Source organism: Fukomys damarensis, unplaced genomic scaffold (assembly GCF_012274545.1).
Source record: "Fukomys damarensis isolate Sample0158 unplaced genomic scaffold, DMR_v1.0_HiC HiC_scaffold_2, whole genome shotgun sequence".
Taxonomy (NCBI): Eukaryota; Metazoa; Chordata; class Mammalia; order Rodentia; family Bathyergidae; genus Fukomys; species Fukomys damarensis.
Genome location: NW_022900914.1, coordinates 56,901,411 through 56,923,786, shown reverse-complemented (window position 1 = coordinate 56,923,786; position 22,376 = coordinate 56,901,411). Strand labels below are relative to the sequence as shown.

At 33.8% G+C, this 22,376-nt stretch overlaps 1 long non-coding RNA gene across 1 annotated transcript in view; it reads right to left on the bottom strand.

Annotated features, from left to right (window-relative positions):
- Positions 1–22,376, bottom strand: part of LOC117285847 — a 95,540-nt gene that overhangs the window by 5,177 nt on the left and 67,987 nt on the right. The window contains exon 2 of the long non-coding RNA XR_004516930.1: positions 20,256–20,378. This is a non-coding gene — a long non-coding RNA (uncharacterized LOC117285847). The remainder of the gene's footprint in view (positions 1–20,255; positions 20,379–22,376) is intronic.

Below are 22,376 nucleotides of genomic sequence, written 5' to 3'. Positions count from 1 at the left end.
ATGGTAGCAGCCATTCTTTCTGTAGTGAGGTGTAATCTCAGCATTGTTTCCATTTTCATTTTTTGAATGACCAACAATGTGGAACATTTTTTTCATATGTTTGTTTGCTCTCTCTACTTCTTTGTTTGAAAAATTTCTGTTCAGTTTGATGCTCATTTTTGGATTCAGTCTTTATATTTAGGAGGTCTGATTTTTTTAAATTCTTTATATATTCTCAACAGTAGTCCTTTATCTGAGGAACAGCTGATCAAAATTTTTTCCCACATTGTAACTTGTCTCTTCACACTGTTGCTTGTTTCTCTTGCAGTGCAGAAGTTTTTGAATAAGAAGACATCAACTTGTTGCTTGTGCTAGTTCACATGCAACTGAAGTTTTATTCATGAAATATTTTCCCATGCTGATGTCTTCAAGAGTTCTTCCTAACCTCTCTTCCAGCCAGTTCAATGTTTCTTTTTTAATATTTACCTATGTAATCCATTTTGAGTTCATTTAAGTGCACGGTGAGAGAGATATAGGTATAGTTTTAATATTTCACAAGTTGAAAATCATTTTTTCCAGAACCACCTATTAAAGAGAACTATGTTTCCTCCAGTAAGGGTGTTTGGCACCTTTGTCAAAGATGAGTTAGCTGAGTATATCTGGGATTCTTTCTGCATCTTCTATCTGTGGCACTGGTTCTCAGATCTGTTTCTTTGCCAGTATCATGCTGTTTTATCACAATAGATTCATAGTATAGTTTCAAATTGGGGATTGTGATACCCTCTGCCTTCGCTTTTTGGCTAAAATTGCTTCTGCTATGCTAGGTCTTTTCTTGTTCCAAATGAATTTTCCAGTTGTTAAAATGAATGTCTTCTCCAGGTCTGGTAAGTATGCTGCTAGCATTTCAATTGAAATTGAATTGAATCTACATAATAGTTCTGTAAGTATGACCAATTTCTCCATATAGGTTCTCCCTACCCAGGACCAAGGGATGTCTTTCCACTTAGTGATATCATTTTTATCTCTTTTCAGAGTGCTGTATTTTGCAGAATAGAGGTCTTGGAATGTTTTTGTTAGGTTGATTCTTAGGTATTTCAATTTGGGGGGGAGCCATTGTGAAAGGAATAGTTTGCCCTGTTTCTCTCTCAGTAAGTCTGTCGTTCATGTATGGGAAGGGTACTGATTAGTGTGCATTGATCTTGTATCCAGCTGTGCTATTGAATTTGGTTATTGAGTCTAGAAGACTTTTGGAGGAGTTCTTGAGGTCTTCTATACAGAGTATCATATCACTGCAAATAATGAGAATTTGGCTTATTCATTTCCTATCTTTTATTCATTTTATTTATTTTTCTTGTTTAATTCCTGTGGCTAATGTTTCCAAAACCACATTGAACAGGTGTGGTGATAGTGGACATCCTTGTCTTGTATCTCATTTTATTGTGAAAGATTTCATTTTTTTATGATTTAGTGTAATATTGGTTGTTGGTTTTTCATGGATGGCTTTTATCAGATTGAGGTAGAGATCATCTACTCCATTTTTTGGTACAGTTTTTATCATGAATGCAGGTTGGGTTTTGCCAAATACTTTTTCTGAATCTGTTGAGATGATCATATGGTTTTTGGCCTTGGCTCTATTAATATAGTGTATTACATTTATTTCTTTGCATATGTTGAACCATCCCTGCATTCCTGGCATGAATTCCATTTTGTCCAGGCATATGATCGTCTTGATCATCACCTGCATTCTATTTGCCAGTATTTTATTAAGGACTTTTGCGTATATGTTCTTTCGTGAAATTGGCCTATAGTTTTATTTTTTGGGTGGGTCTTTCTCTGCTTTTGGAATCAGGGTGATGGTTGCTTCCAGGAATTAATTTAGGAGTATTGCTTCCCTATATATTTCATTGAGGAGTTTAAACAGTAATCTAAAGAGTTCCTCATTAAATGTCTTGTAGAATTCACCAGTGAAGCCATCAGGACTTGGGCTATTCTTAATTGGTAAGATTTTAATTAAATTTTTAATTTCATTGATTAATACTGAGTTGTTTAAAATTTTTAGATCTTCTTTCAACTTTGATATTTCATATATATCTAGATATTTTTCTGTTTTTTCAGCATTTTCCATCTTATTAGAATATAGGTTCTCAAAGTAGATAGGATCTTTGCTGGGTCCATTACAACTTCACCCTTTTCATTCCTAGCTGCATGGATTTGGATCTTTTCATTTCTTTTTTCATAATATTGGCTAAGGGTTTGTGGATTTTGTTCATTCTTTCAAAGAACCAACTCTTGGTTTCATTGTTTGTTTGTTTGTTTGTTTGTATCATTTTCTTAGTATTCATTGCATTGATTTCTGCTCTGAGCATTATAATGTACTCCCATCTATGAGCTTGGGGTTTGTCCTTCTCTTTTTTCTAAATGGTGAAAAACTGAAAATCTTCATGCTAAATTCTGAAACAAGACAATGATTCCACTGTCACCACTTCCGTTCAATATAGTTTTGGAAACATTAGGCACAGCAATTAGACAAGTGAAAGAAATAAAAGCAAAAAAGACAGGAAAGGAATAATTTAAACTGTCATTATTTGCTGACAATATGATACTCTACAGAGAAGACCCAAAAAACATTGTCAAATGACTTCTAGATTCAATTGAAAGATTCAGTATAGTAGCTGGTTACACGCTAAAAAATTAATAGCTTTCTTGTACACAATAACAGACTCACTGAGAGTGAAATTAGGGAAACAATCCCTTTCACAATAGTATATAAAAATTAAATATCTAGAAATCAATCTAACAAGGAAAACAAAAGACCTCTACGTTGAGAACTATAACACTCTGAAAAAAGATATTGAAGAAGATGCAAGAAAATGAAAAAAAAAATCCCTTATTCCTGGGTATGAAGAATTAATATAGTGAAAATGGCCATACTTCAAAAACTGCTATACAGATATAGCATAATCCATATTGAAATTGCAATGGTATATTTCACAGAACTAGAGAAAACAATCCAAAAATTCATTTTGAATCACAAGAGACCTAGAATAGCAAAAGCAATTTTAGGAAACAGAGACATGGCAGAGGGTATCACAGTCCCCAACTTGAAATTATACTACAAAGCCACTTTAATAAAAACAGCATGGCACTGGCAAAGAAACAGACCTGAGGATCAGTGGAATAGATTAGAAGATGCAGAAACAACTGCTGACATACTCACCTATCTCATCTTTGACAAAGGAGCCAACTATCCTCACTGGAGGAAAGGAAGCCTCTTTAATAAATGGTGTTAGAAAACTAGATTTCAACTTGTCAAAGATTAAAACTAGACCTGTATCTTTCACCATGCATTAAACTAAAATCCAAGTGGATTCAATATGTAAATATTGAAACAGAAGCACTAAACTTGCTGGAAGATATGTTAGGTAGGACTATCGAAGATATTGGCATAGGAAAAGACTTTATGAACAAATCATCAGTAACACAGGAACTAGCTCAAGGAAACAACAGCTGGGACCTCATCTTTTTAAAAAGCTTTTGCACTGACATAGAAATCACAAGCAGAGCTAAGAAACAGCACACAAGGTTGGAAAAATTTTTTGATCAGCTGTGCCTCAGACAAAGGTCTACTGTTTAGAATATATAAAGAACTCAAAAAAATCAGACCCCCAAAATATAAAGACCCAATTCAAAAGTGGGCACCTGAAATGAACAGACACTTCTCAGACAAAGAAGAAAACACAGCAAATAAAATTGTGAAAAAATGTTCAACCATGGTGGTCATTCAAGAGATGGAAATGAAAATGATGCTGGGACTCCATCCACCCCAGAAAGAATGGCTGCTCTCAATAAATCAACCAGTAAGAATTCCTAGCAGCGCTGTGGGAAGAGAGGAACTCTTCTTCATTGCTGATGGGAGTGCAGATGGGGGCAACTACTGTGGAAATCAATATGTTGATATCTCAAAGCATTAGATTTAGAACTCCCATTTGACCCAGCTATTCCCCTGCTGGGTATCTTTCCAAAAGAATTAAAAGAATCATACCTTAGCAATATAGGCTCACCCATGTTTATAGTGGCACAGTTTGCAATAGCTAAAACATGGAAGCAGTCTAATTGTCCATCAACTGGAGACTGGAAAAAGAAGGGGGGTTTTAAAAAAAATAATATAGAGTACTACTCAGCCATAAACTAGAGATATTTATAGCTAAGTGGATGCACATTGAGGTCATACTCTTAAATGAAATTAATAAGTCACACATGTGTAAATACTGAATAGTTTCTCTGGTGCGAAAAACTGAAAGTATAAATAAGAATTTAAATGCATAATTCATATTGTGCAATAGGAAGAAAAGGTCTAAAAGAGTTGAGGAAGTGGGAGGGGTAAAGGAAAGGGGAAAAGGAAAAAGAAAAAATATGTGAAAAGGAAAAACATGAAAGCAATATCTTTGTAAGCAGAGAAGGATGGAGGGATGGAAGAGAGGGCTGGGGAATGGGAAAAATAAGAACCAAGGTAAGTAATGTAAAGATACAAGATCCTAATGATGAATGTAACTGTAATGTATACCTAAAATGTACCAATAAACTTAATAAAGATAAAAAAATCTGACTTTCAGCATCAGGTTGTTTAACTGAGCTCATTCTGTTTTCCTAATACTTGTATTCACTGCTGTGAGTTTCCCTTCTAAGACTGCTTTCATTGTGCCCCATAGATTCTGATAGGTAGTATTGACATTGTAATTTAATTATGAAAACTGTCTGATTTATTCTTTAATTTCCCCTGGAACTGACTTATTATTCAGCATATGTGTTGTTCAAATTTCCATGTGTTTATGAAGCTATTAAGATTTCTTTTGCTATTGATCTCCAATTTCATTGCACTGTAATCTAACATTATACAGCAGATAACTTCAATTCTTTTGCACTTACTTAAACATGTTTTATAAGCAAGTATGTGGTCTATTTTGGAGCATAACCCATGTTCAGCTGAAAACAATGTGTATTCTGATTTTGTGGGGTGGAATTCTCTGTAAACATCTGTTAAATCCATTTGTTTAAGAGATTGATTGACTTCTAGTATTTAGTTGTTTATTTTTTGTCTAGTTGATCTATTAATTTGTGACAGTGGAGTACTGAGTTTCCCTACTACTATTGTATTAGCACTGACTTGGTTTTTTCATGTCTGTTTGTGTTTGTTTTATATAGTTGGGCCTACTAGAGTTTGGTGCTTTACATAGTTATGATTTTCATCATTTCCTCTTGGATTGCTCCTTTTAGAAGGAGGTACTAGTATCCTTCTTTGCCTCTTTTAATCAGTGTTGGTTTGAAATCCACTTGATTTGCAGTTACCTACTCCTGCTTTTTTTAAAGTTCCTGTCACATGTAATATTGTTTTCTGCCCTTTAATTTTCAGTCTTAGTTCCATTTTAAATAAGTGTATTTCTTTTATGCAGCATGATGTTGGATTTTGCTTCTTGACTCATTCTGTCGGTCTATTTCTTTTTATTGATGAATTGATACCATTAACATTGATAGCTATAACCGGTATGTATTGACTTGTACTTTTTATGACTTTTGTTTTTGTTGGATTATCCCTCTTTGAGTTTAATTTCTTGCCGTTCCTGATGGATTCATTCTACTGGGCTTCTTGGGGTTGTGGTCCTCATAGTCCTTTTTAAAATTTCTCATTGAGCTTATTGGTACTTTTAAAGTATACAGTACAGTTACATTTATCATTGGGCTCTTGCACCTTTACATGACAGATTTTGGTTCTCATTTTTTCCCCACACCCCTGCCCTCCCTTCACCACCTCCATCCTCCCCTATTTAAAAAGAGTTTATTTCCATTTTTTCTTTTTTCATATTTTTCTCTCCCCTTATTTCCTTTCCCCTACACTTCCCACTTCTCTTACACATTTAGCCCTTTTCTTCACATTTCATATTGTCAGTTATAAAATTTTGGTTTTATTTATACTTATAGCTTTTCAAATCAGAGAAACTATTCAGTATTTACATGTCAACCTACAATGTGGGAAAAACAATTTCACTAGGTGCTCCTCAGACAAAGGACTATTATCTAGAATATATAAAGAATTAAAAAAAATCAGACCCCCCAAATATGAAGACCTGATTCAAAAATGGGCATCTGAAATAAACAGACATTTCTCAGACAAAGAATTAAAGGCAGCAAATAAATATATAACAATGTTCAACCTCACTGGTCATTCAAGAGATGCACATGAAAATAACACTGAAATTCCACCTCACCCCACAAAGAATGGCTGCTATCAAGAAATCAACCAATAACAAATGTTGGAGGGGTTGTGAGAAAAAAGGAACCTGTCTCCATTGTTGGTGGGAGTTCAGCCTGGCGCATCCACTATGGAAATCAATATGGAGATACCTCAAAGAGCTGGGACTAGAGGTTCCATTTGACCCAGCCATCTTCTGCTCAGTATCTTTCCAAAAGAATTAAAAGAATCATATCACAGTGATATATGCACACCTATGTTTATAGCAGCACAGTTTGTAATAGCTAAATCTTGGAAACAGCCTATTTGCCAATCAGTTGGAGACTGGATAAAGAATGTGATTTTTCTATAAAAAGGAATACTACTCAGACATAAGGAATGAGAAATTAGAGTCATTCATAGGAAAATAGATGCATATTGAAGACATACTCTTAAGTGAGATAAGACAATCATTGCCTTTTAATAGCATATTGTTTGAAATTTTGGGAGTGCTGGTTTGGTATTCATGAAGCTTCTAAGGTACTCTGTGTCATGAAAGTGTCTTATTTCTCCATCATATTGGAAAGATAATTTTGCAGGATACATCAATCTGGGTTGGAGTTTTTTTGTTGTTGTTGTATTTTGTTTTGTTTTGGTTCCCCCTTTAGGGCTTAGAATACATCACTCCAAGGTCTTTTGGCCTAGAGGGTTTATGTTGTGAAGTCTCCTGTGATTCTGATGGACTTTGAATGTAATTCATTTATTTTCTTTAACTGCTTGTAGATTTTGTTCTTTTGGGTTTCTGGAATCTGAACTATTGTATGCCTAGGTATAGATTTGTTTTAATCAGTTCTATTTGGATTCCTATATGCCTCACTTATCTGTATGTCAAGTTCTTTTACTTGGGAAGTTTTCTGCCTGTCTTTCTGTAATTTTTTTTTAATGTTTTCAGCACTCTCTCCTGTTACTTCATTGAGTCTAGTCAGACTTATGTTAATCTTCTTTACATCATCTAGCAACTGATTCATTGTCCCATACTATTTTTAAGAAGTTTTTTTCTTGTTCAATAATTGCAATCCTGTCTTCTATATATAAAATTATGTCCTCCAATTGGCTCACTCTCCTGCATAAACTATCCATGGAGTTTTTAATGTCCTGGAAATCTGTTTACATCTATTCTATGGATTCCACTTATTTCCCATGTTGGGACTCCATCATGTTCCTCAAGCTCCTCTTTTTTTTTTTTTTAATTCTGTGTCTGTTCTAGATCATGTCTTGGATTATGATCACAATCTCTGTTGTTATCTGAAAAGTTATTTCTGATTTCATTTTTTCCAGATCCTCTTTCATTGCCAATTCAGGGAGTCCTGGAGGTTAGGTATCAGATTGTTCCATCTTTTTTGTCCTTTGGGGTTGCCTTAGGTGATCTGGTAGACTGGTTTTGAGATTTGTTCATGTGTCTCCTTTTTTCAACTGATGCAGCTTGCTATGCCTTTGTTGAGGCAACTTTTTGCTCACCCAGGAGTCTTCAAATCTCCACAAGCCACCCAACAGCCTCTTCTTTGCTGCTCACCAGTGCACAAATGTCTGAGTTCTGAATGGTGTTCTGAATCTGAGATGACCCGGTTTCTGGCTGGGGCCTGTGCATACTTGGTGTGGTAAATAGGTGTGCCGCTGGCTCAGCCCCTATGTAGCTGTTGTCTGGGAGGGTTTTTGGCTGGGGGCTATGCACCTCAGTCCCTGGTTCCTGAGCAGGATTCTGGCTAGAGTTTCCACTTACTTAGCAGTGGTATAAGATTTGGCCTCTGGCTGATGCTTGTGTGCCTGTGCAGCTTCTTTCCAGGAAGGGCTTTGGTTTGGGGCTGTATACCCAAAGCACTGGGGTCAAGGAAGGGCCCTGGGTAGACCTTTCTGAAGCGATGCCTTTCTGTTTCACACTGTTGCTCACCAGATCTGCATGCACTTTCATATGGTATCAGGATAGGCCTCTGGCTGATTCTTGTGCTCCTGTGCAGCTCTTTTGTGCATGGGCTTTTCACTTGGGCCTCTTTACCCAAACCACTGAGGTTGGGTTGGGGCCCTGGATGGATCTGCCTGCAGCCATGCCACTCTGGTCCACACTACTGCTCACCAGGATCTGCCTGTTTTCTTTTTAAAAGTAATCTCAGCAGAAATCAAATATAATATAATAGTTCTATCAAATGCCAGGAGTATAACGTGAATGGAAGACATTTATATACACTCAAAAAACATTAAAATAAATTTGATTGAAAATACCATGTTAGTAAAATATGGTGATTAATTGAATTATATAAATAAGTAATTTTACAAACTAGTTGATTTAAAGGCTTGAATTTTTTTCTGTTAATTCTCAGGGTGAAATGTTTTCTGTTCTCATTACTTCAGGAAAAACTGTGTACTATTGAAAACTTGAACAAAAATGGCATGCAAATAAAACAGAAAACTATTATTATTACAGTATAAATGCTTCATAGCATAGAATAAGGGGGGAAAATAACCATATAAGATTTAAGAAAATGTCCTAATTTAAAAATTTTATCTTAATTTTTACTTGAGGTTAGTTGTTGGGTGATAGCTGGAACACTAAATAAAAGTCTCAAATTTTTATAAGGTACTTGGAACAAAACAAGATTGCCACTGAAAGTACATGTTTAATGATTTCTGAAGAGAAAATAATTAAGTATGTTTCCCCTGTTTTGTGTTGCTCTTACTGTATGCATAGAATGTAGAAGAGATACACAATGCAAACAGGGACAAAAATCATAGAGATTAGTAGAGTTGATAGAAACTGTATTCTTCATCAACTCTGCAGTTGACAATGATAATTTTTTTCTTGATATAGATAACTGGCATTGTAAATAATTTTACAGAGTTTTTTAGAAATCTCAGCAGGAGAATTACTATAAAGAATATAGGAATAAGAATACAAAAATATATGTTATCTGAGGATCATCCAAAAGACTCATAAAGAACTATGTGTAGAGCTGAGCTAGAGTAGGGGTTGTGGTTTTCCTAAGAAAGGAAAAGGGTAGCCGTGCAATTATGAACCCCAAATAAAATTATTGAGACCCATGTTTAATGTTAAGATAGTGTGACCTGAAATATCAGCTTTCTTTCAAAATGAGCTATTATGAGGTAGATGCAAATTGCATTGTTAATGTTTCAGATGTGTATCAATTCATCTAAATTTAGACTTGAATATTCTCAAAGTAATTAGCTTGTTTTACAAATTTAAAATGACACCAAAATATAGATTGTAATACATAATTGATTACATTTTATAATTTACTTTCAAGCAAATCTCTTTGTCTTAGTTTCTCAGGAGGAATTCACTCATAAATTTTATGTAAAATTAGTATTTGTGTAGAAATCAAGTTACAAATGAATATAAATTTAATGAATATAATATTTTATGAACAACAGGATCAGAAAACTTCTTTCATTGAGCTTCTTTAAAGTTTTGGAACAATTTTTTTTTCTGATATAGATTAAGGTAGCCATTTCATGGAAGAAAGCATTTTCAGAAAAATTGAATTTTAAAAGATACTTTCATTTTAAGTAGACTTAAAAAAAATATTGGTACCAGTGATTGAACTTAGGACCTTGCCCGTGCAAAACCAGGTGGTGGAACCACTGAGCTAAATCCCCAGCCCCAGTAGACTTATTTACTTAGCACAACTATATAAGTATATCAGTGCTTTATGTAGAGTGTAAATATCACTTTTTATTTCATATTGGAGTGTGTTTCCTAACTGAGCCTTTTCTGCTTTTAGTATTATATTCTTCATTCGTTTCATGATAATTCTAAAGGCAAACTATGAAAAGAAGTTGAAAATGAAAGTGTTTGGATACTTTTAGAGGCTTATCCTTATCACTACTACACTAATATATTTTATTCAAAAACTGATCATCCAGAGATTATTGACCGATGGTCTTTATAGGCATTATATAACTCAGGCAGAGGCACAAATAAAATTGCATAATGTGATCTCCATTAAGTAGAAAAATTCATAAAAAGTGTTTAATAATATAGTTATCTCTTGGATATTTTATCTATTATAAGGAATGTTTCATAGGTTTGTAACTTAAATATCTTTTTGCTTTCCCTATTGATATATTCCAACCTTAGCATTTGACCAAGATGAAGTTAAATGGACTTTATGCTTCTACCTTAACTAATGACTCAGATAGAATGTGTGAAATAACACTTGTTAGATAGTTGACAACAGGTGCCATAAAACTGTTAATTCAAAGTCAAAACAACCAAACTCCACAGCCTAGAATTCTACCAAAAATTTCCTATGAAGACATCCTGAGCTACAGTACATGGAAGAAAGCCCAAATGCAGTCCTGTTTGGAGAAGTCAGGATAAAGAATTTGAGGACAGCCAGAATCTGCAGAGCTGAGTATAGAAGATCAGAGAGATAAAAGAAAGGATTACAGTGGTATAGAGCAGACCAGTGAAGATCTGCAGAGTCCAAGTTTTCAGCTCAACACTCATCAAGAGAATATATAATGGGGACAGGGATTTATTTAGCTCAGTGGTTCCGCCACCTGTCTTGCAAGCACAAGGACCTGCGTTCAATCCCTGGCACCAAAAAGAGAGGAGAATATATAATGATAAAAGCTACCAAATGCTGGAGTAAAGTGAGTGTTTTAGTCATCTATATTCACTGCTGAAAATACCTAATGTAAAGCAATACATAAAGACAAAAGATGTTTTAGCTCATGGTTTTAGTGGTTTCATTACAGGATTTATTGGCCTTCTGACTTGGTAACTGTGGGAAGCAGCACATCAGGACAGGGAATGTATTGTGGAATGAAGGAGTCACTTCTTGGCTGAGTGTGCAAGAGAAAGGGGCTTCCACTTTGGTCACACAAAACCCTCACAGTGAACACTCCCACCTAAAATCTAAAATCTCCATCATTCCCAACTCTCAAAATTTTCACCACTACTTCCCAATAACATCATGCACTTGGCCAAAGCCTTTAACATATTTCCAAATTCAAACTATATTAATGATTATGTCAATATGTTCCTAGCAGGCATTCTACCATGTGAGTATGTGTGCTTGTATGTGTGTGTGTGAGTGTGTGTGTGTGTCAAAATAAGTACATCAAAACTTTAGGTTGTAAGCTTTAAAAATATAAAATAAAAAAGTAGAGGCAGAAAATTATCAGGACTCAAATGGAACTGCAAATTGTTTCTATCTGTCAAAATGAAAAGAAATACAAGAAACTGAATACTAGATAAAACATTAGAAAAGTTTTGATTCCTTGGTAGTGTGTAAAAATTAAAACTAGACTAACATTCTCAAAGTAAGCTTAAAAGCAAACTCTGAATATGTTAACTGTTTCCAGTGAATTAACTGTTCCCCAAAATAAAGCTCAGAAATATTTAAATAAAAACTAAGTAGTAAGAAACATAATAAAATGCCATAATATTTGCTATCTAAAAAATTTCCAGGCATACAAAGAAGGAAATATGATATCACTACTATATAAATCAACTGAAAAGATATAGATCAATTACTAACATGTTAGTTTTAATAGACAAATATGATTAAAGTTTACTGTACCTCTTCATATATTCCTCTAGATAGAAGATATATGAGGGCCAGGGATTTAGCTCAGCGGTTCGGTGGCCTGCCTTGCAAGAGCAAGGACCTGAGTTCAATCCCGGTACCAAAAAAAAAATAAAAAAAAAGAAGATCTATGAAAGTGTCGAAAACTATAGAAAGACCCAAATTAAGTGCCTAGAAAAGCAAAAGAAATTAGTTGGAGAAGAAAGTATCCTGCATGGAATTAATAGCATAATACACACTTTAGAAACGTGTTTAAGGTTAATCAGTGTAACTCTCCTAAAAAAGAAACACATGGAAGGAAGGAGGGAGTGGAAAGAAAGGAAGGAAGGAAGGAAGGAAGGAAGGAAGGAAGGAAGGAAGGAAGGAAGGAAGGAAGGAAGGGAGGGAAGATAAGGAAGGAAGGAAGGAAGGAAGGAAGGAAGGAAGGAAGGAAGGAAGAGGGAGGTAAGGGGGAAGGGAGGGAGGAGGGAAAGGAAGCACTGTCACAGGTTAATAGCATTTCTGTGAAGAAAGGACAATGCATGCTATTGAGATCCCAAAGAAGAGGAATGGTGAGGCAGGGGAAGTCTTCAAGGACAAATGCTGTCTAATTTACTGATTCCAAGATACAATAAATTCAACAAACCCAGCCTTAAGTGCAAAAATAATGAAGAAAATAATTAAGAAAATCAACTGGCTCAAAATTAATTGCTAGAGAAGTAATTTTAAAAAGAGCCAGAAGTGACACATTATACAAAGAGGAATAGAAATAATCAGGATAGAAGTCTTCTACTTGTTGAAAATTGTAAGCCAAAAGACAGCAGAGAAATATCTGTAAAGTATTAGAAGTATCAAACTGTCAATTTAGAGTTTTATACCTAGTAAAAATACTTTATGTATTATGTACATGTACCAACTCCCAATTAATGATATACTGCATACATGTTCTAATAAAAAAAACTGAGAAAAAGTAAAGACAAAATGTTTATTTTTCTGAAATAGGGCAGCTGGTTTATCAATAGCTGACATGCAATCCAAAGAATGGGAAAACATTTCTTCAGGTGGGTAGAAGACACTCACCAGAAATCCGGACCTAGGCAAACTGCTAGGAAACATTGAAATGACAAAATGTAGGTAAACGAAAAGGTTTTCATATTTTAAAGTATCTTTAGAAGATAATTGAGTGCTTTAATGAAACTAGCAAACTTTCAAATTATTCTTAGTGCTCCTCCTCAGAAGAGTAGGTAAGATGGGTGTTTTTTCCTGAAATTTCTCAAATTATGAATTAAAAACCTATGAATACTTTCATGTGGCATATGCCTCAAGTGCTTTTGATTGCTTAATAAAATAAACACAGTTTGATATAATTTGATTTTTGGTAATAGAAACAAATTGTTTTTCATATATTTCTGTTATTGTCATGCTATCAATCGATATACTAGTTTTTTTCATAAATGTTTCCATCAGTGCAAATTCCAGCTATTAAAATAATACCATGTTTAGAATGGAAAAATCAAGTATTTGTGAAGATAATATAGTCTATTAAAGTCTATCAATCAGGCAATTTTTATAATTTTTTCTTTAGATTAATCTAATTGATTGGTTAATTAATATTTTTTAGTACCAGTGTAACATAAGGCAAAATATGGGTGATCTAGTGTCTAAGTTAATGCATTTATTTTTATCTGAAGTATGACATGGCATGTACAGGGGGAAATTCTCAAATGTACTGGTAAAGAATTAAGCAATGTGAAAGGAAGAACGTGATCTACTTTTAAGGCTAGTTAAATTTTTCATAAGAGCATGGAACATAGTTACAGAAGGTCCTGCATAGGTAAGTTTTTAAAAAGCCTTTAAATATAGTTAATACCTTCTTTGCTGAAAACTGAAGAACCCTTAGATCTCTCTCATTCATGTGGGTGTTTTAAGCACTGTGCAATTAACTTCAAGCAATCCAATTTCTATTCCTCAAATCCTATATTCAAATGATTTTTACATAATGAAGAGAGAGATTGCAAGGATATGATTCTAATGTCTTAACCATAATGGGCAATTATTTTTACAAAAATGTCTATGTATCTCAATGTCTATGATAGCAATGTTCTTAATTCAGTAAAGACATGGAGATTGTAATTTATTTTAAATTTCTACTAAATTACAACTATTATTCAAAGCTATAACATGTGATATATGCATCTTGTTTAGATCTAATCTCAAATCCTTCTTGCCACAAGAATTTCTCATTGAAATGGTCAGCTAAGCTAACTCGTAACTGTCAAATATATTGCCAAAAAAGTGCAGCAGCTATGTTCTTTCCCACATATTCAGAATATTCATAGTTTCTTTAAATCAGTGATTGCAAACCAGGTATAGTTTTGGTAGTTATTTTAGGGGCTTAATTAGTGGGAGCTGGACAGACTGAATTTCCAGTCCTGCAGGTAGAAAAAATTGCAGTTTTACCCATTTAAAATTTCTCTGTTGTGATAATCAAACTTTTCTTCCCCATTGAAATTTTCTCTTTATCTCCAAATCACTCATCTTGATTACTTCTTACACTAAACGTATGTACATTTCTGAATGTAGGAAGGAAGTCATACTTGATACCAAATGTATCTTTTCCTGAAAACTTTTTTATGTGACACCTGGTCTTTCCTCCTTTACTTCACACTAGTGATTTTGTAACATTATGCTCTTTGAACGAGCTGCATCAGTATCACTTGAGAGTGTGTTGGCCATTCAGATCTTCACCTGTGCGGCAGATATACAGATTACAATCTGTAGAGGGGTCCACAAAGACTCTTTGAATAAATTTGAAAGCAACTTCTCTAAGTATATAATATTATTACATCATTCAGAGTTGCTTGACTTTCCTTGACTTCAAAATAAGAGGCTATTATTTAAATATTTAAAACTTTAGCCTGATTTTCTTGATTCCAAATTCATCATTCTGAGTCACAAATCCGAAGTAGTCAAAATTGTGCCACAAACCAAACTTCGGATTACTTAACAGTGGTCCAGAGTTGGTAGTTTTTATTATATTGTAAACTTCTCTCACTGTAGTCATGTGGGATGTGATAGATAAAAGAGAAATATCAATAACCAAGAAATCATACTTAGGTATGCAATACCAGAATGTAAACTAAATATTCATCAATGTCTGTTTTCTCTACTTCCTTAAAATACTTGCATATTCAGCTGTATCTTAAGTGCCTTACAAATAAATGTCTTTTCCTAGTACCTCAACATTTCCTGGATATACCTCCTGCAGCTCCTATTTTATTTATTTATTTATTTATTTATTTATTTTTAATTTTTTTAGCAGGGTCTCACTATGTAGTTCAGACTGCTCTGGAACTCACAGTGTAGCCCAGGCTTGTCTTGAACTCAAAGCAATCCTCTTGTCTCAGCCTCCCAAGTGCTGGGATTATAGGTATGCCACATGCCTGGCACCTTCAGCTCCTATTTTAGACCCTGGAGGATTCAATCAGCAATAATTCCAAGAGAACTTTACATTTATCATTGACCTTAATTGAATCATACGAAACTGAAATTTTTATAATCATCAGTTCAAAACCATAACAGGTAAGTTAGAAAATTTTCTCTTTACCAAAGATAACACTGTTCTACATCACTATGATACTACATTAAGATAAAGATGCCCTTCTCAATTTGTAAGTTCTCTTTCCAGAAACTTGGGACAAGTTTACATTTGATAAAGCTGGCATGTATTTGAGTAAGATATGTCATAGATTCTCTTCACTCCAATATATTAATTCCATTTAATATTTCAGAAATTTGCATCATTCAGTTGATGACGCAACTCAAAGATTGAGGTGCTAAATTAAACACCAAAGATGTGGTAGTTATTGGAAGTCAAGTCATCTTTTGTCTTGGTATTGAAATATTGTCCTGATTCAATGTTCGATTGAGTGACTCCATAAATCCTGAAATTCTTCTAAAATTCTTCTATCATGAGTACTGAAATTATGCACATATTTTATTACTGATGTAAATGATGCTGCTGTTCCCATCTTTATCAATATTACTTTATCATCCCAGGAGACTCATGGTCAAGAATTTAGAGCTACAAGTATCTTACTGTCCTTCTAGGAACTCTTTATTCATTAGAAATCATTAAGTCACAATTTATAGCACATACTCTTTGATCCCAGTGTCTCTAAATCCTTTTATTTCCTCAATCACTAATCCTTTACTGTTATACCATGACCTCTTCTAAAAACAACCCCTGGCACTCAAATTAAAGCCTTAAATACTAAAAACTCAATAAATATTCTGATTTTATCCTACCTCTTCTGCTGTTCTCCCTTATAGTAGACAGCACTAAACTCAAATTTGTTTATTTTGGTGATTTTTGAAAAGCTAGAAAATACACCAAGTTAAAGTAATGAATCTAGATAATTCATTTATTTGTCATACAATCAGAAAATGTAGTTCTTATAACTAATTTAGTCTGAATTATGAGATACTAACTGAAGAGTAAAGTGACTTCACCACAGGTCTTGTTGACACTTTTAAAATACTGAATTTTTGCTAAAGCAGATATTTTGAATACTGGTAAGAATCTAGAAATGGGTTCCCTCTCAAATAACCACAAGATTTAAATCAGCTGCTTTCAAAGTATACTTAAAGGTTGCACAGAAAATAGTACATTATTCTTAGGGGGAAAAAAGAGTAACATAGAAAGACACTTTGTTCTACCTAACTTTCAGAATTTTACTGCCCCACTGTCCCCAAAGAATGGATTAAAAAAATGAACAAATGACCATTTTACATATAACTGAGCTTGATTCTTTATCAGGGCTTCTCATGTTAGAAACATAATCTCAGATAAGAAAAATAGTCTGAGTATAGTTAAACTTAAAAGTTTCATTTGATTGAAAATGTTTCTAGAGCTGGGCAACTATCTGGACTTACCTTGACAGATTATCTCACTACACTGTACAGTATGTGCAGGTTCTATTTATAGTCAGAGAAAAGAAAGTGACATACAAAAACAATCTGATTGGCATTAGATTGGTCTTAGAATATTAAGGTCAAATTTGGCAGTGTTCAGCCTCTAATAGGCAGAAGTTTTAGCTACTTTCATTGATTGAGATGCAGTTGGCTGGATACAAAGATTAAGTTACACTCTGATTACATATCAAGGTAGGGTACTATTTACTGCACATAGAAGCTGTTTTAGGCCAAATATTAACATCTAATTACTTTGGACAAACTTGTCAATTTAGGGAGGGTAGAAGAAAAGAGTAAGGAGATTTAAGAAGAATTAAGATGTATTAGGTACATAAATATAACAACTAATCATGATGAATGTAATCATTATGTACTGCAAATGTGCTAATAAAATTAAAAATTTAAAAATGACAGATAACTGAAGAATGTAAATCAGATTTTTTTCCAGAATTGTGATTCTGATTTATCTCTCAGGGTTTCTATTATAGGAAGATGTTGGAGGGTGATTAAGTCTACAGAGAAAAGAGTTTTCTCTTCTGTACCCATGAATTCGTTTTCTGTCACAACACTTGGCAATGGAGCTAACTGTAGAAAAGGACCAGGTGAGGCAGAGGAGCAGGTCTGATCCAAATGTGAGCCAGAAGTTAAGAAGGTACGCTTTTATTTTAAGATATAAATCTTAATCAACAATATTTGGCTCAATAAATCTCATAAAGCAAAGAATAATTGTGTAAGTATATTATCTTCACTCAAAGATATCTACATCCTATTCTCTGGATTCTGTAAATATATTACCTTATTGGTAAAATGTTTTGAATAGGAGGTAGAATTAAGCTGCTAATCAAATGTAAATTTGTCTCACATTTCTTGAAAGAGTACCTACAAGTTGAGGGGGGACATCTTTATCTTAATATTGTAGTATCATAGTGATTTAGTACGCTGCTGTCTTTGGTAAAGAAAGAATTTTCTAATTCAACTGTTACAGTTTTGAACGGATGAATATGAGAAAGTCAGTTTCCTATGGTAAAATTAAAATCAATGATAAAGAAATTATTGCTAACTAAATCCTCGAGGGCCCAAATTAGGACAACAAAATATGATGATTATGCTGGATTATCTCTCGACTCAGTTTAATCACCAAGGTTGTTAAAATGGAAGAACGGAGAGAAATAAAAGGTCAGAAATGATAGAAAATCCCAACAAGAGATATTTAGTCTATTATAACCGGCTTTCAAGGAGAAGTAAGGAGGCCAGAAGGCAAGGAATGTGAGAAGTCCTTAGAAGCTGGAAAAGTTGCAATAGTTGAATATCCTCTTGAGGCTACAGAAAAGAACATAGCCCTAACAACACCTTGATTTTAGCCAAGATCTGTTGAAGTTGTAACATTTTTAAAAAGCTGTATTGTAAAACTTTTGTATTTTAACCACAAGCTTATGATAATCAACTAACAAGCCAATAAAAATTAATACTTCAAACCAAACTGTTAGTGAACCTTTCCTTGGAGATCAAAGACTAAAGCAAGGAGAGGTGAATGAATGGGCAGAGGGACAAAGGGCTTTCCCTCTATATATCTCTTTCTGAATTACATCACCCACCTGCCCTATTCTGAATTAAACCTCCCCTCCCTGCCCCATTCTGAATCAAGCATCTTTTAAACAAATATTTACATATTCTGCACATTCCGGTTACTCCACTTTTCACATGATATTAAAACTGGAGATGGGGCCGGGGATTTAGCTCAGTGGTGCCACCTGCATGGCAAACTGGAGGACCCATGTTCAATCCCTGGTAGCAAAACAAAATAAACAACAACAGACAAGTCCCCTGGAGATGAGTATGTCTTATTGCCCATGAGATACTGGACAATTTAAGGACCAGAACTGTTATTGCTTTAACTTCCTAAATTGCATTCCTAGCATTTATAGACTTTTCACTTAAAATCAGTGCACATTTTAAATTTAACCAACAGTAAATGAGCACCACCTATGGGTCAGTGTGGAAAAAAGGAGATAGAGATGCAATTAACCTCCCCCCCCGAAGAATATCACTCTGAAGAGATTAGGTTATAGGAGTCCTTTGTGGACTTGAATTTTCAGTAACAGTGGCAAATGTTTATTTCTTGCCCATGTTACATGAGCACCATGGGTCAGTTCTGACTCTATTCCACTCATTCATCAAAGCAAAATCTCGACTAATCCGGAAATCAAGCAGGCAGTGTTGTTTTACCGTCTTGTCCCTATCCTGACGAATGGGAAAAAAAAAATCATGAAGCATTCATGAATTAATTCTGAAACTTTTCCCTCGCAGGTAACATTTTGCTGTTGTCATATATTATTAAGACAAAATCTAATGACCTTAAAATCTACAGACTTTAGTGCAAGGATTATAATTATCTCCCAAGGAGGAGCAATTAATATTTATGAAAGACAAACAGTAAACATTGATACAACATATCACAGTACTTATGTGAACCCTACTGTCGTAAAAGATCATTTGAGCTCCATCATTCTCTCTAAATAAATGAGACAATTCACAGTGATCGTATCATCAAGAGTTAGTAGTCTAACTACAAAATAGTTTTGCATTTTAATCAAATAAATCCATACTTTCTTTATGTTTTCTTATTCTAATAACATAAAGTCTTTTTGGGCATAAACTGGAGCTCAATAAATGAATATTTGGTATTGGTTTAAATATTTTGGATTTTTCCTAAAAATTCTAAGTGCTATTATTACAAACCTCCAAAATTCTTGCACATGTTGGCCTGGAAATGTGTCCATGGTGTTTTCGAGCTAAATTTTTTTTAAAAAGTATATTAAAGCAGATAACTTTTTCATTAATGTCTTCTACTGTAATAACTACAAGGCCACTGACAGGTTAATTTTGACTAGTAAGCATCAAATAAGTCTGTGAAGTGCTGTAATTTTGAATAGGAGGATAAGAGGGACATTAGATAATAAAAGCATTATAAAATCTTATACATATTTGGAGGGAGATAAAAGAAATTTCAAAATAAAGGTTTCCTTAACTGAAAATGCTAACAAGGTAGCTAGAATACTTTCATCTTAAACACACACATGCACATGCAAAGAGTAGGAGAAACTTTTAATAGATAATTTTTTATTACATAGTGTAGTAAGGAGCCTGCTATTCTGATAAAATGGATAATACATTTTAAAGAAAGCTACAATATAAAGCAATTTCTAAGAATTATAATTCAATAAAATTCCCTGAATATTAAAGCTCTGCTGAATATAATTTCATCTTCTCTATTTCAGAAAGCAATTTAAAATCTTACAGGGCATTAGAAATGTTTCTTATATTTGTAGCCTATTAAATTTTATTAGGTACTTTCATGTACACTGCCATTTGATTCTCACAACGACCTTATGAAAGGCATAGCATTATTATGCCCCATTAGCACAATTCATGACAGATAATAGGAAATTATTAATAAATATTTGTTGTTACGAAGAATGAATGAATAATACCTGCATCCATTATGAGAAAGGTGAATTTAAAATGGTTAACTGACTGAAGGAGGCAGCTTGAGACAGAGTTTTGGTCTTCTTTCTCTTCACAGGAAAAGGAACCTTCCTTCAAAGTTAGTTCACCTAGCTCGAATGACACACAGAGACAGAAAAGAGTTAATAATTTATTAAAGTACAAGTTGACCATCATCAACTCCCACGGAGTTATTTTTAAATAAAACCAACCTTTAAGTAAAATAGGTCATTTGCTTTGATACATAATATAGATCCATTCATGTAAACATTAAAATATATTTATTTGAAAGTCCCAGAACACTTTGTTCTATGCTACAAATGATACAAGCCATTCGGAGACATAACCTCTGGTCCCTATTTCCTGTGTGTCTCATAGGCTGCTCCAAAATAGTGAAGTCTGACAACCTTAGCGCAGAGCAATATTCTCAAACACACAAAATAATACATGGAGAGATACAAAGGATAGCCATGTTGTTTTAGGACTGTTCTGTCCATCTGGGAAACCCCTACAGGGATAGTGCAGTGATAAAGGTGAGTATTACAATTATTGATCAGTACTGTTACAATGTAGTACATTTGTTCAGAAACAAACATGTAAATTTCAATACCAGGAAAAAACATACAGCTAAATTTAACACAATTTTATTAAAGGCCATGAAAAGAGAAGAATCATGCATCTTATTTCAAATGCTTCCGGGTAAGCCTGAGCTCACCTTTTAATATATTTTGTATACATCCCCAAATGATATAAACATATTTCTAACATTGCTTACAGGATTTATTGTGAAGGTAAAACGCACTAATATATGACAAGGAACTTAACCATTTATGTAACAATTAACATACAAACCAGACCTTTGTAGAAAAAGCAAAAATTAAATTATGGATTTTTTAAAGCAATACCACAACACATAAAATTATGTACTATGACATGAAAAGTAGGATAGTTCAATTAAAGCCATCAATATTTAGTGAAATAAATCAGGCACACAGCTTAAACATCACATGATTTATTATAAGAAACTCAAATTATAAATAAAGAGCAAAATAAAAAATAGACAATAAAAGTAGGGAGACAGATCTTTTTCAAAGGGGAAGCACATTTAGAGTTGGAAAGAAGGGCCAGGGAGGATAGGGAAAGTGAATGAAAAAAAAAAAGAATTATGATGTATTATGTACATGTAACTTCACACAAGGACAGTAAACATTACATACAGCAAACACGCACTAATACATACTTTAAATGTCCTAAATAGTCGATGCATGTATAAATGCCAAGTATTTTGTACAGATAAAATCAGTGAAGACTGCAGTCTGCACAACAACTATAGTCTGCAATGCTAAAGGAAGGCTTCCACCCCCAGGATCCAAAATAAAAAATAAAATAAATAAAATAAAAAATAAACTAAAGGAAGGCTAATGCAACAAGTATTTGTGAAAAAAGGAATTGGAGAACAGAAAGAAGGAAGGGAAAAAGGGCTTTTGAAAAATATCTAATTCACAGGATTAAGAAAATGAATGATAACAACCATAAAAGGCTTGAAAGAAACTCAAAATTTAATACATGATTGCTATTATAATTTGTCCTCCTTCAAGCTCTGCAAGAGAACTTTTAGTTTGCAACATCCACGATGAGAAAGGCATGTGTGGGTTTGTGTCACAGTGAAAGACTGAATAATAGAATTCTTAATTAGTAATCATTTTGAGGTAAGTGTTTAAATTCTATTCCAATCAGCTAAAGCTACAAAGGAGAACTTATTTACGGAATTAAGGTTACCTGATGGAATTCAAAAGCCCTATAGCAGGCTTTTGGAAAACAACCAGAATCCAAGGGCCCATGATATAAAGTATTCACATTGTACCTAGTAAATAATTATAGACTTTGTAGCAGAGACATATATAGCCAAGCATTTTTGGTAATATATGCTAATTGGCATTCAATGAAAATGTAACATAATCCTTAGGAGGCTGTGATGTAAATTCACAATGAAACAAAAAAAAAGTGACTATGATTTTACCCTAATTTTAGTCAAAGCCCTAGTACAAATTATACAATTCACATATATCTATGGAAAACTTGAAGATTGTCTATATATAATATATATA